Raw genomic sequence first — 12,421 nt, 5'->3', positions numbered from 1 at the left:
AAAAAAAAACCAATTTTTTTTAAATAAAAGTAAAACATTACCAAAAAAACAAAATTACAAAAATTAATTATAAAAATTATTAAAAAAAACCATTAAAAAAACACATAAAAATCAATAAAAAAACATTAAAAAAAAATTAAAAAATAAAACGTTTAAAAAACATAAAAAATAAACAATTTAAAAAAACTAATTAAAAAAAACCATATAAAAAACTATAAAATTAAAATTATGGCTCTATGTGGCCGGGGCGAGGGAGGACCTCCCATGTCCTGCCGGTCTAACCGTCGGGGTGGGCGGGGCAACCGGGGCTGCAACCAACCCCCCCCCCCTTCCCTGCCCACTCCTCCGGCCCACCCCGACGACCAAACAGGCCTAGGGCGGGGAGGCTCGATTCTCAGAATCAGGCCTCCCCCACCCTCGCCCCATTGGGGCATAATTTCCCCCCTTCCCCCACCCTTCCCTGCCCACTCCACCGGCCCACCCCGACGACCAAACAGGCCCAGGGTAGGGAGGCTAAATTCTCAGAATCAGGCCTCCCCCACCCTCGCCCCATTGGGGCATAATTTTTTTATTTTTTTAAATATTTTTTTATAAGTTTATTATATATATATATATTATATATATATATATATATATATATATATATATATTAACAAAGTCGGTTACTGGATTTTTATTCTAAAAAAAAGAAAAGGAGGGAGACATGCTCCCATTACATCAAGCTAAAATGGATGAAGGCATCTTGGAAGAGAAACAAAGGGGCCAACAGTCCTTAGCTTCCAAACTCTTCCCCTTTTGTTTATGAGATTACTAATTGTACTATCCTTATAAATACTTACATACTGATTCAACAACAATTTACACCTACAAAACATAAAGAGCTAGTAGCGGAAAGACTTAACAGTATTGATATGCTTGAGGCATTTATAATTTTTTTTTTTTTTTTTACTGCGGGTTCCTGATGGTGTTGAGGCCAATTCTTGTTGCTTTGAATGTTGGAGTTTTCTCCAATCTGACTAATAAGTAAGCTTTGCAGATAATTAATTGTTTCCTCCAAATGCGTGCATTTGTGTTTTAACGCAGACATATCTTTCCTTTGTTCTTATATTTGTCTCTTTAGAAAGGGATTCTCATATTTTGCTTCATATTTATAATCTTTGACCGTTTCTCTGACCTGCTCAATCATGAATTTGTTTGCTCAACAAACTGCACACTTTTTGCACTTTGGAACATTTGCAAGTAGATTCTGGTCCATATTTTGGAGGAAGAGGGTTTTATATGTTTTTGTTTGTTTGTTATTTTTTAATTGTTTTATATGTTTTTTTTATGTGTTTTTATTTTTACTTCAACTTTTTTACTATTTTTTTTCTTTTTTTAATTTAAAAAAGTAGTTTCAATGTTTTTTTTAATGCTTGTATTATTTTTAGTTTTTAACTTTTAGATTTAATGCGTATTTTTTATGTTTTTAATTTTTGTTTTTAAGGGTTTTTTTGTTTTTGCCTTTGTTTTTTAATTGTATTTTTATTTTATTTTATTAATTTACTAAAAAGTTGATGTGAAACATCTTTTTTTTTTCTCTCTGGAAAAAAAAACTTCAAATTTTATAACTTTTTGATATAAAATTCATAAAATTTCCTATTAAAAAAAAATCAAAATTTTTATTTATTTAACATGTCATTTTTAGTGAAAAGATATGCAAAGTGTATATTTTTCGTCCAGTGTTTAAAATTATTATTTTAGTGACAATTATTTTATGTGTATTGAAGTATTAATTAACGATATATAAATATATAAAAAAATCCTAACCTCAAAATATTAATGTTAATGAAAAACAAGAAGATGAATAAGACAACTTAAAAAAATGATTAAATAATCAACATTTAGAAAGAAAATTGTGCATACTTAAGACATAAGAAAATTTAAAGTGTCAAAAATATGCCTTAAAAAATTGTTATGTTTTCAAAATCCAAGAAAGTCACCAACATTTAAAAATCCACAATTAATATATTAGAAAATTTAAAGTGTTAAAAATAAACCTGATAAAAGAAGTGGTTGATGTTTCATCAACACTTTTCAAAATCGGCATGAAAATCATCAACATTGTAAAAAAATTGTTCACATTTGATACATAAAAAAATTAGAGTGTCAAAAATATGCTCCAAAAAAAAAGATGTTTTGAATCAACACTTTTCAAAATCGGTTGATTTTTTTGCTACCTCAAAAAAATGGATAATTGATACGGTTCCCATTTCAAAGTTTACATTGTTCATCTCTGATGTATGATACTCATACAAGATTGTTTACATGACCCCACAAAGCCAACTTGTACTCCACTAGGCTGGAGCACACAAAGAGGTTCCAAATTTGTGAACTTTCCCTCTCCTTCCTTCTTTGCTCATCCAAGACTCACACTGTGTGAACTTATCCTTCCTTTCTTATGGTCATGTGTACCTCTTGTGCGGGCCCTTGACTTGTGCAACTTGCCACTTGTGACTTGTTGAATGATCTCCTCACCACTCGTTCCACTTACATATATACAAGTGTGAAGCTTGGTTGGAACAACCAATGCACCTCTTTCCATCCATTGATTGTATCACCTCTGCACACCGACATATTGTTGGTTGTTGGATTTGTTTGACTAATGACCCAACATCAATTTTCAATCTGGGGTCTGTAGACTTCGAGGTGCAACACTGGAAATGCCAGAGAAAGACCTTGAAAACCTGCAAATCAAATCCTTACCCTGACTTGTTCATCAACACCCTTCTATGTTCTTGCAAACACTATCAAACTCTTGATCTAGTTCCTGAAAATCAATCTGGCATTTTATTAGAAACAAACCCTAATTAACAATCAACTGTAAATATAATCATTAACTTCTTAACTAACTGAGCAAACCAAACATAAAGATTGTCTTGACAAACTGGAAAAATGGAAGAGTGAAAACCCTATACAATCCAAGCACTTATAATGCTAATCAGAGCTCTTAAATCATAATGAATGATAAAACCCTATTTAAGAATCCGCCACTCTTGTTTTATCCCCACTCAACTCTATGTGAAATCAAAACAAATTCAAGGATGGACTCAAATATGCCTAAGGTACTATTGACTTAACCAAATGCATTAATTGGAAAGATAAATATTGTATGTATAAAGAAAAATATCCTACTCAAACTTGCAAACACACTCCAAAAAATGGCCTACCTCAATCAATCATAAATGAAAAAAACATATATTACCAATGCACATGCAAAGAAGGCACCAACGGAAAAGTACTATGAAACCCTAGAGATGCAAATAAATATCATGCAAACAACTATTCAAAACAAGGCTATAGGTATATAGTTCAAATGATTAAATATACAAGTGTAGAAATTCTCACTGTAGATAAACTGATTATGCAATGTACTAAAGCAAAATACTTAATCTACTTCTACAATCAAACTTGCAGAAGCTTAATCAATTTTGAGCAAGATCAAACAGAACACATATAACATAGAAGAAGATTCAATCACACATGAAACACAGAAGAATACTCTGGGGAAAGCCTCAACTAAAAACCCCGCTATCTGTATTATCATACAAGTGGAAATATCTCAGGATTACACAAAGCTTTAGCTCTCAAGCTATCCAGCTCTAAGTGCAATCCCTCACTGTTGCTCATAGGTAGAATAGACAACACATATGCCTTCTACTCTGTCCTCCAAACCTCCTATTTCCTTGCGCAGTTTCTCCTGGGTCCTCCAGCTGTAACCTGTGTGATTCTCGCCTCACACACTACTCTAACCTCTGTAGTAATTGCGCAATCCTCAAGGAATGAATTCCTTCTGCATGCAAGAGATATTCACATGGGAATATTCTAGCAACTAATAGTACACTGTCCCTGCCTTTAATCTCAACTAGGTCTTTGTCTGAACTGACATGCATGAGTTATTTATGAGAGAATATTCAGTTATCTAGAGAACACTAGTTGCATGCATGCATGCATTAACTGACTGAGCTCACAATTAGTTCCACAAATTGTTTGGAACTAATTTAACTGGACTTAACTCAGTTAACTGAGCTAACTAATTGCAACTCAAATACAACTCATCCATATCTCCTTAATTAAGGGATAACTTCCTCAATCAAAGGGATAATTGTTGCATGTCTTCCCAAAGACTTCATGTTTGAATTTCTTCAACTAATTAACTCAAGATGAATTAATTAGTTATTTTTCAAACAGCTGGTGAGACTAAATTCGAATTTTAATTCAAGGACAAATTAAAATTGGAATATATTTTGAAATGCTATCTATAGCAATGTTATTTTTAGCATTTCTTGTTGCTATTTTCAACACTCGCTCTCAACAAGAAAGGGATTATTTGTAACCCCGATCATGTCTCTATGGAACTCGAATTTACACTTTGACAATGCCTTAGTCAAAATGTCAACATCTTGCTCCTCAGTCGAAATATACTGCAACAACATGATCCTCCTCGCCATACAGTCCCTGAGATGATGATACTGAATGTCGATATGCTTGGACCTGTCATGAAATACTAGATTCTTGAAGAGTTTGATACAACTCTAATTATCACAATAGATCACAGTTGGATCCATCCTCTAATTAAACAAACCAACTAGAATTTTCCGCATCCAAATGGCCTCACATGCTGCCTGACTTGAATCCATGTATTCATCCTCTGTTGAGCTAAGTGAAACCGACCTCTGTTTCCTGTTGTACCAAGAAATTGCAGTTGAACCAAGGTTGAAAATTCCTCCTGATGTGCTCTTCCATTCTAATGGACTCCCTGCCCAATCTGCATCTGTGAAGCCCTGTAGCTTCACTCCTTCTGACCATCTGTACCATAATCCATACTGAGATGTGCCTCTGAGGTATCTCAAAACATGCTTAGTTGCCTTCCAAAATAGCTTGGTAGGCTGAACCATAGCTTGACTCAGCTGGTTCACCACATAGCACAAATTTGGTCATGTGTTCACTAAGTACATCAGTGAACCCACAATTTGCCGATACACAGTAGCTTCGACTACTTCTCCTGAAGTAGCATCCTCCTTCCTCCAATTACCTGCTAGAGAAGTTTGCATGGGCTTGCACTTCTCCATGTGGAATATCCTGAGTATCTCATTGGAATACTTGCCTTGATACACAAACACTTCCCCATCCTTCTGCCACACTTCCATGCCTAGAAAGTAGTGCATGAGACCCATGTATTTCATCTCGAACTCTCTTGCAAGGTCCTCCTTGCAAGACATGATCAACTAATCATCACCTGTCAATATCAGATCATCAACATAAAGAACAATGATCAACTGCTTACCTTCCACCATGATGTGGTACAAGTTCGCATCCGCTTCACTCTTTGTGAAGCCCAACTCGGTGAAGTAGTTGTCGATCCTGGTGTACCAAGCACGAGGTGCTTGCTTAAGCTTGTACAAAGCTCTCTTGAGTCGGCACACATGCGACTCACGATCGAAGGTCTCAAAACCTTCTGGCTGCTCTATGTACACCTCTTCCTCAATCTTGCCATTGAGGAATGTAGTCTTCACATCCATTTGATGGATCTTCCAACCCATCTGTGCTGATAGTGCCAACATCGATATGATAGATGAGTACCTTGCTACAAGAGAAAAAGTCTCATCATAATCGATCCCCTCGACCTGTGAGAAACCACGGGCAACAAACCTTGCCTTATGTTTCTCCACACTACCATCAGCAACATGATTTACCTTGTAAAGCCAATGGGAACTCACAACTGACTTGCTCTCCAGCCTTGGGACAACATCCCAAACACTGTTCCAAACTATGGAGTCATACTCCTCCACCATAGCATCAACCCAAACTGGTTGCTGCACTGCTTCCTCAAAGGAAGATGGTTCGGTCTCTACACATTCCCCACCAAGGGCCATGTAACCAGTGTACTGCTAAGGTGACCTCCTCTGTCTGCGATGAGAAAATGGCTCTCCCACAATCTCTTTCGCATCCATCAACAATCTGTTAGCCTCCCTTGTGCGTTTCCACCCCTCTCTGGAAGATTCTGCATGAGTGGATGTCTCCACTCCTGGAACCTCTGCATGTGCCTGCTCCGCATCAGTCTGAGGCTCCTCCTCCTTAGGAACCAAAAGCTCCTCCTCTGCCTGCAACTTGAGCTCCCTCTCAAGGGAAACTCGCATGGTCTTCAGCTCATCAAACTTAAGATCTCTGCGAACCACTGTCCTCTGACTGGTAGGCAACTACACCCGATAGTTGTGGGGAGTATCAGTGTACCCCACAAGTATCCCCAACTCTGTTGTCGGCTCTAGCTTATTCCGGGCATCCTTGGTCACATGGCAATAAACCGATGAGCCAAAGATTCTGAAGTGACCCATATCTGGTCTCTTCCCGAAGAAATCTTCCTCTGGTGTCTTCATCCCAATTATGCGATGCAGGCTTCTATTCTGCAAGTAAACCACTGTGTTGCATGCCTCAGCCCACAAATAAAGTGGTAGGCCTTGTTCATGCAGCGTCGCCCGAGCTGCCCCCACAATCGTTCTGTTTTTCCTCTCAGCCACCCCATTCTGTTGTGGGTTATGAGGTGCCGTCAACTCCTGTTTAATTCCTTCTAATGCACAGAAGTCCTTAAACTCTTGAGAGACATACTCTCCACCATTACTCAAGTTTACCTTTTGGAAGTCCGGTAGAAATCTGCTGCATAATCTTCAAGGCCCCATGATGCAAGTGGCCCAACTGTCTATGCCATAACTCGCCAATATCTTGGCTTTGCACCAATTCTTCTTTGGAACTCAATGCAGCACAATCATCTACCTCTAGCTTGTAGAGATTCTTCACTCGAATCCCAATCCTCTTGGTATAACCCGTGGCTATGTGTCTCAGGAATGCCTCTCCTTTACTGAAGACTACATCATAGCCTTTGTCTTCCAACATCGCGACCGATACCAAGTTTTTCTTCAGTCCAGGCACATACTTTACATCAGTCAGGGTGAGAGGAGCTCCATGCTCCCTCTGAAACACAACCGTACCTTCACCTGAAACACGGTACTTTCCATCATCGCCCATCTCTATGTGCATTTGGAGGTCTTTCTCCTCCAAGGCACTAAATAAACTCTTATCGTCGGTCATGTGGAATGAGGCTCCACTGTTCAGGTACCAAACACAACCCACCATCGATGAAACCATGCATGCGATGAGGGTAAAATCCAATTCGAACTATGAGGCCAGTGCCTCACCTTCTAATCCTTTCGAGGATCCCTTCTTGGATTTCTTCAATGGACAATTAGTTGCATAATGGCCCACCTCATGACAATTAAAGCATCTCACTTTAGATTTGTCAATCTTCTTCTCTCCATGGGAAGAACCCGATTTGGAATTGGAATACTTCCCTTTCCCTTTCTGTACCTTACTTACTAAGGATAGGTTTTCTTCATCATCATGCTTAGATGAAGAACCATCTCTAGTGCTTCTTCTGATCTCCTCCTGCATCATATCTGACCACAGTCGTTCCCAATCTGGCAGTTTCTCTCTTCCATTCACTGAGTCCTGGTAGCTATGCCAGCTCTTAGGAAGACCGAGGAGAGAAAGACTCACCATATCATCATCGGTTGTCGTGATTCCTACATTCCAAGCTCATCTCTGTAGGTGGTGAGCTTGTTTAGACATGTAGAGATTGTGTCGCCCTTTTCACACTTGATTTTCCGAAGCTTGTCCTTCAGCGCTAGCTTCCTCTGGTCACTGATGTTCTGATATAGGTCCTTCAATGTCTTCCACATTAAAAAGGGAGTCTCCTTCCCATGGAGACTCGAGACAATATGGTCTCGAACTCCCTCTAGAAGAATCCTCCTCGCTCTCGCCACACATTTCTTCCATTCCGCCAATTCTTGGGCATTAGTTGTTGTTGGCTTGGGAACTTCTTGATCAATGAAGTCCTTCAAACCATTGTCTTCTAATACCGCTTCCATTCGATCCTTCCATGCTATGTAATTTGAGTTGCCATCTAGGGAATACTCGAGTCTCAAGCCATTGAACGCCATTAGTGAACTTTGAGATGTGATAAGAAATCGATTTTGTACCTACAATCAAGAACTTCAAACTTCTCCCTTCTCCCTTCTTTGTATATTGTTCTCCGCTTTGATCACCTTTGATCTGATACCATGTAGAAATTCTCACTATAGATTAAACTGATTATGCAATGTACTAAAGCAAAATACTTAATCTACTTCTACAATCAAACTTGCAGAAGCTTAATCGATTTTGAGCAAGATCAAACATAACAAATATAACATAGAAAAAGATTCAATCACACATGAAACACAAAAGAATACTCTGGGGAAAGCCTCAGCTAAAAACCTCGCTATCTGTATTATCATACAAGTGGAAATATCTCAGGATTACACAAAGCTTTAGCTCTCAAGATATTCAGCTCTCAGTACAATCCCTCACTACTGCTCATAGACAGAATAGATAACACATATGCCTTCTTCTCTATCCTCCAAGCCTCCTATTTCCTTGTGCAGTTTATCCTGGGTCCTCCAACTGTAACCTGTGTGATTCTCACCTTACACACTACTCTAACCTCTGTAGTAACTGCGCAATCCTCAAGGAATGAATTCCTTCTGCATGTAAGAGATATTCACATGGGAATATTCTAGCAACTGATAGTACACTGTCCCTGCCTTTAATCTCAACTGGGTCTTTGTCTGAACTAACATGCATGAGTTATTTATGAGAGAATATTCAATTATCTGGAGAACACTAGTTGCATACATGCATGCATGCATTAACTGACTAAACTCACAATTAGTTCCACAAACTGTTTGGAACTCATTTAACTGGACTTAACTCAGTTAATTGAGTTAACTAATTACAACTCAAATATAACTCATCCTTATCTCCTTAATTAAGGGATAACTTCCTCAATCAAAGGGATAATTGTTGCATGTCTTCACAAAGACTTCATGTTTGAATTTCTTCAACTAATTAACTTTAGATGAATTAATTAATTATTTTTCAAACAGCTGGTGAGACTAAATTCTCATTTTAATTCAAGGACAAATTAAAATTGGAATATATCCTGAAATGTTATCTATAGCAATGCTATTTTTAACATTTCTATTTTTAGCATTTCTTGTTTCTATTTTCAACAACAAGCTCTTATAAATCGAATCAACAACTGTGATTAGATATACAACATTAGTGAATTGAACAACCACACAAATAAAATATGCATGATTTGTTTCTTATCAATGCAAAATGAATCAAATAATATCATAGGGCTTTCATGTAAAACTCAACTCAAATGGTGGTTCCAAATCACACTTTTAATATTTTGTAACTAGGGTTATTATGGTAACAAGCTTCAGATAAAATAAATATAAATCAAGACACAATACTCTTCAACCCTCGATAGGCCTATTACCTCGTTCAATGATAATTGAAGGTCTTGTTATATCATTTCCAACCCAACGTACTATTTAGACAAAAGGTATCAAGTGCCCACAAATCTGCTCTACCTATATTGTGATAGAGGCTTTAGGGTTTGAGAGGTCTCTAGCTCTTGTGTCAATATTGACTCAAGAGTTGTATATCTAGATATTTCTTTACGATATCTTTGTATCACTACTTCATTAAAATACCACAAATCTTCAACAAGACTGAAACCTTAAGATAAAAATCACATCAAGTGTTGGAAAAATAAATCACCTCTAAGAATGCAAAAAATTCTTACTAATAACTTAAGGTTTATGTTCACATAGTCAAATATATATAATGTTTTCAAAGATATTTATCACACTTATAAATTCAATCTTCTAGATCTCGTCGTCCTAATCGTAGTGGTGTGAACGGTTTGTCAAACCGAGTTCATATGTGAAAGTTAGAAGCAATCAAAGCTCGGTTGACTTTTGCTCACTGGGCAGGCTTAAGGAGGCCGCAATTTGGACAAAATCCGGCCACTAGATTCCGGCAGACCTAGGCCATATTTCGAGTGAATTTGTGGCCTGGTTAGTTTGACTCCTTCGGTCAAATTTTAAAATTTTCGAAAAAAAAGGCCTTGTGATTAATTAAAATTAATATATATATATATATATAATATATATATATATATATATATAGGGGAGGTGTGGGCCACCACCCCCACCACCCCACACCTCATATAACAATACATAATAATTTGAAGGGCGGGTGGGAGTTGGACCCACGGCCAGCGGGAGGGCCAACCTCGCCCACATGGCGGCCCCATGTGACAAAAACTATGGTCAACACACTTAATGCGCCTCCCAAAAAAAACGTTTAAACCACCACCAAATGCGCGTTGTTCCTCGTACCAGCATTACTGGAGTTATGGGGGTGGGCCACCCAATGCGGACCCGACCCCCCTTTCAAATTCATTTTAGTCTAAAAAAATAGTAATGTAATAAAAATAGAGTGGTGCGAGATTTGACCCCCTGACCCCTCCTCAACCATTTTCCATCTTTACCACTATGCCAAACTAACTACATGGGAATATCTGCCTGGAGAAACTTATATAAACCCAGTTTTCTCAGTGCACGGGGGAGATGGAGGAACCAGGAGCAGGTATGGATTTCGAGACAGAGGAGGCAGAACCCTGACACGCATTTCAAGGCAGAATATTCTTTGATGCTTCGTCATGTTATGTTTTGAGATCCCTTTGTTGTATGTTGATGGGATACTCATGTTGTCGTCATGTATGTTTGCATTGAGGTCCCTTTTATGCCATGTTGGCGGGATGCTCATCATGCATGAGTTTGTGTCATATTGATAGGAGTCTTTTGACTGAGAGTTCTTGTAGTGGAACATCTCTTGGAGCCACTCCTGCATGAGGGAATTTTCCTTGTATGATAGCAACATCACCTCTATGTACATCATCACTATTGACAGCACTTAATGCAGCGCCCTACACCATCTTGACACCGGGCCCGGAGACGTAGTCCCTCCTGGACGAACTTCGTTATCAACGTCTTGTTATTTCATGTGCTGATGATTATCACGTTCCTCTTCTTTACAACATGCAAATGTATTCATTTATGTTCTTTTAAAAATGAAATTTAACACATCACGAAAGTCAAAGGTCTTGGAAGGTTCCTTTGTCACACTCGGACTTGGATCAAGTGGTATCAGAGCGGTCTTTGCATGGATGTGAATTGCAGCGTGAACAATGGAACATGCAGCGACAGAGGATGAAAAAGCGATGTACAAGACCATGCTCAAAATTTCCAAAAGGGTGGAAATAATGTATGAAACTCCACAGAAAGAGACAGAGGAAAAGGAGTGATTGCAGCTTCAGTTGTGAGCCATGGAAGAGGCCTCAGAAGAACTGAAGCACAACAAACATAATCTTCAAACAGAGAACATTGAATTGAAGATGCGTCTACATGAAGAGAAAGAGGAGAAACAAAGTTTGCTACGACAGTGGCAAGCAAAGGACGAGGCCTTGGAAAAGCTGCAGCGTGACCCATGTGAGGTAAAATGTAATTCTTTGAATTCATGTATGTGTCCTGATGATGATTTTGTTGTTTTTGAAAATCATACCACAGGAACTGGCTCCAAACTGTTGAAGAGAATGGGGTATGAAGGAAAAGGCTTAGGAATTAATGGCCAAGGCATTGTCAACCCCATCAAAGTGAAGGAATTACCCTGTCAGGCAGGACTTGGGTATGTCAGAAAGGAAGTTGGGGAATGTGCCGAGATAGCTAGCGAACCACCAACAACAGATGATGAGAAGCCCTCATCAGTTCTTTCCAAATCGACAGAGGAGGTAAAAGATGTTGATTTCCTTTCGGTTTCATCTTCACATAGTATGATTTTTGTTGGATATTTGGAGATCCCAATTACAGGGACAAACATGAGGCTCCTTTCAAGGATGAGGCACGAGGAGGAAGAGCAACTTGGTTTTAATAACCAAGGCATAGCTCAACCATTGGAGGTTGTGTAGAGACCTCAATTTGCAGGCGTGGGATACACCAAAGGACAATGCTTGAAGGTGTCAGATTCTTCCGAGACATCATCGAAATCATCGAGGAAAGAGAATGATGGGAAAACATCCCCATCATTCCATGACAGTTTCCATTGCAGGGAAAGAGTTGAGACAAGCTCTCATCGCCATCCTTACACCAGAGACAACAAGGAAAGGTATAACCACTCTCGACATTTGAATTTCATTTCGATTATAATCATGTTTTTAATGATGAACGTAAACATGGCATCAAAAAAAAACATGTACCTTTTGTGGAATTACATAAGCATACATTTTCTAAGTGTTGGAAAAGAATGGCGCACACAAAAGGAGGAGGTGTGAAATACCCTCTCAACAGCAGGTAAGGAACATGTTAAACTGATATGGAGGAAGAAGACCTAGTGCAGTCATCGTGAAAGAAGTGGCCATCAAGAGCCACTTGTCGGAGGC

This window comes from Pinus tabuliformis, chromosome 8 (assembly GCF_031772625.1).
Source record: "Pinus tabuliformis cultivar Carrire ecotype Pingquan chromosome 8, CPIR1, whole genome shotgun sequence".
NCBI lineage: Eukaryota > Viridiplantae > Streptophyta > Pinopsida > Pinales > Pinaceae > Pinus > Pinus tabuliformis.
Note: the sequence above shows the minus strand (reverse complement) of the source record.